This window comes from Mytilus galloprovincialis, chromosome 9 (genome assembly GCF_965363235.1).
Source record: "Mytilus galloprovincialis chromosome 9, xbMytGall1.hap1.1, whole genome shotgun sequence".
NCBI lineage: Eukaryota > Metazoa > Mollusca > Bivalvia > Mytilida > Mytilidae > Mytilus > Mytilus galloprovincialis.
Window position 1 is genome coordinate 29,602,727 of NC_134846.1, and position 7,166 is coordinate 29,609,892.

The 7,166-nt window shown below is 31.1% G+C and overlaps 1 long non-coding RNA gene across 1 annotated transcript; it reads right to left on the bottom strand.

Annotated features, from left to right (window-relative positions):
* Window positions 1-4,061: 4,061 nt before the first annotated feature.
* LOC143044763 (uncharacterized) lies at window positions 4,062-6,752 on the bottom strand. Its single transcript, XR_012968769.1, has 2 exons — window positions 5,919-6,752; window positions 4,062-4,469 (listed from the first exon to the last, which is right to left on the bottom strand). It is a non-coding gene; the product is annotated as an uncharacterized LOC143044763 (long non-coding RNA).
* Between the last annotated feature and the right edge of the window lie 414 nt (window positions 6,753-7,166).

The window sequence follows — 7,166 nt, forward strand, 5'->3', positions numbered from 1 at the left end:
TGTGTCAAATTTGATGCAATAATGATAAATCGTTTTTGAGATATGGTGCTACATGTTAAAAAAAAGAAACGTCGCACGATACTGGTGTCACCTAACGTTACACACTCAAAGACGTAAGCCAAAATAAAAACGTTGGATTCATGTTGTTCAGATGGCTTTTTACAATGAATTTTAAAGGATTGATTTGTTTTTTCTAAGAAAGGATCAATTGTTTTTTCTTAGATAAAAGATGTTGAAACTTTAAACAAATTAAGAATAAAAAAATAACTTGAATTGAAACCATTTGTTTTATATACATTTTAATTATAAAGGCAATCGATTGCTTTTTTATGGATAAACTATGCACTGCAAATGCACTCATCTTTGCACTCCAGAATGTCAAGGCGAAAGGACTACGGCATATCTAGCATGTCAGTTCTGCACAAATATATGCAAGGGAATTAGCGGGAACAATTATTATTGCTGGTTTTTTTTCTATTTATTTGTATTATGGCAGATCCGACTATTATAGTCCGGAAAACACGTCAGTTCCGCGAGAAAATCTCTCCCAACCCCTTCTCTATGAATCGGTAGAGCTTCAACATAAAACATTAATTTTAAAGTTTTCTTATTAAGCAACAAAATGAAATAGCCGTATTCCAAATCGTCTGTGAAAACCGGTATAATGACAATTAGACGGAACGTTAGAAGTATATAATTTTATTAAATAACGTCAAAATCGTATGTGGGGACATTGTATCGGACATTTTAGTTTTATCTGATATCTCGTATATTAGATTTAATTTATGGGAATTTAATATCAAAATAGAGATATTTTTTTGTACTTTTATCCATTATAATTTTTTTTATGTAGCGAATGGCACTGTATTAAATAAACATCATGAAAAAACAGAAAACGTAACCCTACGTTTAATTTGGTTTGAAGGGGACAAAATGTCGGACATTGCTATTCAACTCAAATAATAAGAATTTATTTTAAAAATTCCTGATTATTGCATGAGGCGAAAGTGTGATCTTTGTACAAAATACTAGTATAAGAATTATTTACTTTCGACATGGGGATTGCTCTGGAATTCCCTTTTTTGGGACAATTCAACAAAATTTACGTCAACCTTTCTGCATGGGACACATAATTTGTATCATCTTGATCCCTTTTTTTATATTTCCGTCTTTTCGAGAGAAAAAAATCGACATTACGTCATCCCCCAATTATGAATTGCTTGTTCTAGACAAACTTTTATATCGTTTGGTAATAAAATTTATATGTTTTTTACGGTATTCAGAATTCCACAAAACTAAAAGTGTAACGCGGGACAAGGAAATCATATTGCAAAATAAAGGTTTTATTGAGTTTTAATTAATGAAAATGGTCTGTTACATATACAAAATTGCAATAATCTGAAAGAAGAGTTTAAAAGCTTTAAAATGATATACAACACTTTATAATATCAATTTTTATGTTTAAAAATTAATAAGATGAATGTGTTTTGTCCGTGATTTTACCAAAGTAACACCAGTAGCGTGCGACGTTTCAAAACACTCCTGTTTTACTTACAAAGTCCTGTAACTCAAAAAGATTTAATTTGATTTTCACTAAAAGGTTTACAGATCGTTTGACCATTATAAGAAATAACTTTATTAAGTTTCATGAAAATTAGATAAGCTGTTCTCAAGTTTCGGTGCGACATGTTTACGCTGGACAGAAGGATAGACGGACTGACGGACAGAATGACTGATAGATGGAGGAATGGACGGATGAAAGGAAGGACCGACGGACGAATGGATGGACGGACGGACGGATGTATACAATAATACGTCCTGTCAAAATTGTAACGGGCGTGTAAAAACGCAAAGAAATGAAAACAAATCTCTTAATTAAAGGTCAATAAGTTTTATAAGGATAACGGCCATGTCGATTTATTTGTATATCTTGAGTTCCTTAATCATTTTTGCTATATGACTTTTATATATTTGAAAATAATAGATAGAAATTGATAAAAAGAACTTCAAATTCGTCATTTAAGGGCAATTCAATAACTCCTTTATGAACTAATGTGATAAATGTATAGTAAATGGACAAATGGTAGAGCTCAACATTTTGAAGATAATCATCTGGCCCTTTCGAATTTTCTATGTTTACGGCTGTTTTTACACAATTGACATCATGCACTTGCATCTCTTAGTCATGACGGCCATCTTGGTTGAAAAGCGGGGTCACAGTAAACTTTTTAAAACAAGATACCCTAATTATAATTAAAAAAGACATATGATTTTAGATAAGGTTTCCTAAATGCAGCCTAGTATAAATTTTAGATGTGAAAATTTAAGATTTAAGTAAAATATTGTATTGAAAGATAATGAACGACGGTCGACCGGTGCCAAGTGATGAACAAAAAATACTTTTCCTGTTGGGTCAAGTGAGCTAAAAACAAACCAAGAATTCCAAACAAAATTACACCGTTCTTGGATTTAAAAAAAAAATGTGTAACAATTGAAAATTTCAAATTTCACGAACAAGATAACTTGATTGGACATAGCAAACAACTTCACTGGCGTTTTTTTTTTTTTCAATAAAAAAAAACATACTATTTACTGACATGTCACAAATGCTATAATGATCGCAATTCAGTTTCTTTTGAAGGTCTGTAAGATAAAAAAAAAATGGTTACAGAAGCTTAACCGATTGTTTATGGAACCATTTAAGTCTAGGTCTAATGAATCCTGCCAGACGGACATAAACCCATTCTAATTATTAAAACCAACAACACACAACCCTTAACATTTACCAATTAATGAAGGAAATAAGTTCACGGTCACAGGAATCGTCATGTGGCCAAAGGAAAATAAATATAGAAATTAGGTTGAGGGCAAGGGTAATGGACATATGGCAACTTGCGAAAAAAAATCGTAAGATCTGTGTTCCATACTTGTATATGTTGCAGTCAAACCTTCTAAGTTTTAACATGTGCAGCTTTATACAAATACATGTAGTTCAAAACTCTACGAATTTGAATCACTTGGTCTCGCTTATTAAAAAGTATCAATGAGAATGTTTATAATAAACATAATCAAACTCACATAATCCGATTTCGCGGGTGTCCCTGTTTCTTATTTCTTACAATATTTTAATTCGGTATACACTTTATAAGATAAGTGGCGAATCTAGAAGACGTATGGGTTGCACGCCCTGACCCAACGTCGATTGCCAAAACTATATTGATTCATGTATTTAACGATTTTTTAAAGCAAATAATAGTGAAAATATTGTTCGACTGGCTACGCTCGGAGGTATGTAAAAGCTGTTTGAATTACGTCCACTTTGAAATATATTGAATATATGTTGTCAAAATATATTGACCAACGTCAGTGTACGATATCATAACACAATGGCGACAGTACAGACCCGTGTTTTTTTTTATAGTAAGGTTAACCATGGAAGTAATATTTAAATATTACTTCCATAGGTTAAAAAATATTTATTATTGAATTTTGTCGATGACCTGAAACACTGGACACTTTAAATTTGCAAAACACTCATTTGCAAATCCGCCGCCGCCTCAAATAAGAGCTACAGAGTCATGTATATAACCAAAATGTGCAGAATTACATGGGATTCAATAATTTCATTGGTTTTCTACTGTGACTATTATATTTATTTTGCTATTTGATTTATAAAAACATGGGATTTTCAATATCCCATGGGACAAGGCAAAATCCCATGGGATTGACCATTATCCCATGGGATTTTGGTTAAATCCCATGGGATTTTTTTTGGTCCCATGGGATAATTGTAGTCCCATGGGATATTGGTTGTCCCATGGGACTATAATTATCCCATGGGATTTTTTTATATCCCATGGGACAAAATAAAATCCTATGGGATTATAAATATATAGATATAAATATACAGTAATGTGTATGTTACAATGTATTATATTTGGTAGTAAATTGTTATAAGATGAATCCTTTTAATGGAATATCTTTTTTTCTTTGAAAATGTTAATTCAACATATTGTTCTATAACTGTTCAAAACTAAACTTTTAAACAACAAAGCAGATAATGTAAGTATTAATATATGTTTATTTATGAATTATAGAATACTTTCTTGAAACACAATTATTTACCATTTGAAATCAATGAAAAATCCTATTATTAGGTTTAACGTACTACAAAATGTAGTAGCTATTTAAGTAAATCTATTTTTTTCACAATATCCCTCCACATAAAACATTATTGATTAATAGTTTCTTATCATTCAGCATTGTGTGATCGTATAGTCCACTTTTTGGTCATTCAGCACAGAACATTGACATTATTGTGGTTTCAATATCTTTTGGTATTTTAAAGAACTTCAAATCATTGACCGAGTGATGAAAATAATAACTGATACAACTTTTGTCTTTGAATTTATTCTGGTCTTTGTTTCTATGTTTTCTCCATTTATTCTAGATGATGAATTTCAATCCTTCTGAAAAAGAACCAATAAAATCTGAAGTTATGTATTATACAAAATTGTTTGCATACATGTAGCATAATATGATTTTCAATAAAAATAGCTATGCGGTATGGATTTTACTGATTGTTAAAGGTTGTCTAGTGTCATCAGTTGCGAACCTTCTACATCCTTTGGTCTCTGATGGAGAGTTGCCAAATAAGCAATATACCACATCTTCCTATTCTAATACTATATAACAATCAATTAATTTATTCTTCTTTATAACATTTGGGTATTTTCCAAAGTTATATATATAATATATATATGAGTACGTCTGAGTCAGTGACAACTCTACAACAGATTTATCCATCGGATCACCAGCAATGATGGTGATACATGGCTGTGTACATTATGTATATACAACTTGTCTAAACATCAACCCAACAATGTAAGATCTGTTAATTTGCTTTTGCAAATTTTGCGAAGCAAATTTACAGATCTTACATCATGTACATTGTTGGGTTGATGTTTAGACGAGTTGTATAATATATATATGATATATATTACATGTATAAAGATCAATGGTAAAACTTTAGGCAATTTATATAATAACATTCCATTATTCACAAGAATTTGCAATATATTATACAAAAAGCAGACAACAGAAACAATATTTCTTTAAGCTTTTGAAGTTCTGACTATGTTCAACATGTGTTTTATTTCATTCTTTGGACATATTGGAAATTAACATTGATACAGAAAAATGTATTGTTTTATCCTTATTTTTTGTGTTGTTGGCTTGCTGTCTCATTTTTATATACAGTTATACATACATCAATAATCTTCTTCTTTATTAAAAGTAAAAATGGGATATGTTTTATTTTGATAATCTCAAAACATTATAGTTCTATCGAATAACTTATTACCAAGTTCACAAACACCAATGTGTTTGATATTAATTTTAAGACATGTATAAATGTTCCAGACCATATCAGTATTTTGACCGCATGTTAAAGGTCCGGAACATATAAGTATACTCTTACAGTCTGACCATATGCATACAGTCAGACCATTTGAGTATACTTGTACTGTCTAGTACCAGCTCGAAGAAACATGTGTTTTTATTTCAACTGCAATTAAACTTTTTGTATTAATCTATTAAAGATTTCAGTTAATTGATCTGTAACGTACATTTGTTTCTAATAAACTTGACCAGCTTCTTAAAATCGGGCAGACTGTACGCGTACAGTCCAAATACTCGTATGTTCTGGAACATAAACATGATTAACAAGCATTTGACAGGATGTCAGGCTAAAATCCAATTAATATTAGTACTAAGTTTTGAGTATATACATGTAAATCCACAAGTAACTTACTGAAATTCATGGTGAACACTCACCAAAACTTAAAGAGGATACAATTTAGAGGATGGACTGGACAGATTAATGCATAAACACTATTAAAACAGAGCATAAAACTTACCTAAAACAAGATGTTTTATATTTATCCTTCAGAAGCAGGAAAAATGCAAAGTTTTTTTTTTCTTTCTCTGCCGTCCATCATATAAACTTTAAATTCATTCATGCAAAATATGAAAATCTGCAAAAGGTAGGACCTTGAACCTCAGCTTATCCACATTTTGACTTTTGAACTGAATATTTGTTCTTTTCATCTTGCTGACAACCTAAACATAAAAAAATGATAAAACATAATTAGCTTTGTGTTTTTATTTTTGTTGGTACAAACAATTTTTCCCAACTTAAAACGAAACATCATCACAAAAAAGGAGGTCATACTAACCTCCTAAATATTTAAACAAACCAAAATTATTACAAATGTACTTGATTAAGATCTTATAGCATCGATACTCTCTTTTTTGAAGACCATATATCTATTGCATACTTATATTCTTTTGTACAAGAGTATGCATATTGAGATTGATTCTGAGGACTTTAATGTTAAATAAGCATGATTAATTTTACAGTTTCTCAGCTACATGTGTACATTTTGAGAGAATCTTGCAATACTGTATATTTGGATATTCAGAACATATTGTGAGGTTTTTATTAATGCAACTGAGAGCTGTATCTCATTCTCATTTCTGATACATATTTATGAGCTGAAGACCAGTGCCGAAATTTTCTCACTGCATTGAAGACCCATATTCATTTGATTTGTTTTATTGTCTCATACAAGAATATATATGGTTTAGGGGTGGGGATCGACTGTTTACAATTTTTCAAACAAGAGGGGGTGGGGTGACCCCCTAGGGACCTCCCTTTTATTTCATTTCATTTATTTCATTGTCCCCTACAAGAATATATATGGTTAACCAGGGATCTCCATGGATGAAAATTGAACGATGGAGGAACTTTCACCATTACAAACCGTGTCTACGCTGTACGCTTTATCGGAAGTATTTTACAAGGAATGGTGAACATGCTAATTCATTGCTATTTAAATTATGTTTATTTGAATTTTCATTAATTGCCGTTTTTAATCATTCAAATGCCAAGTCTTCATGGTCCCCCCTCAGTTGAGAATGACCAAAAGCTGTCACGAAGGTCCCCATGTAGATTTTTTGTATTTTTGGTAATTGTTATGGGGGTTAAAAATCATATTATGTGGAGCTTATTTTTCATGGACACTGTCAAATTCAGAACCCATTACCGGTATGGCTGATTTGCAGCAACAACAAAACGATTCGTACGAGTTATGTAAAAGGTTAAA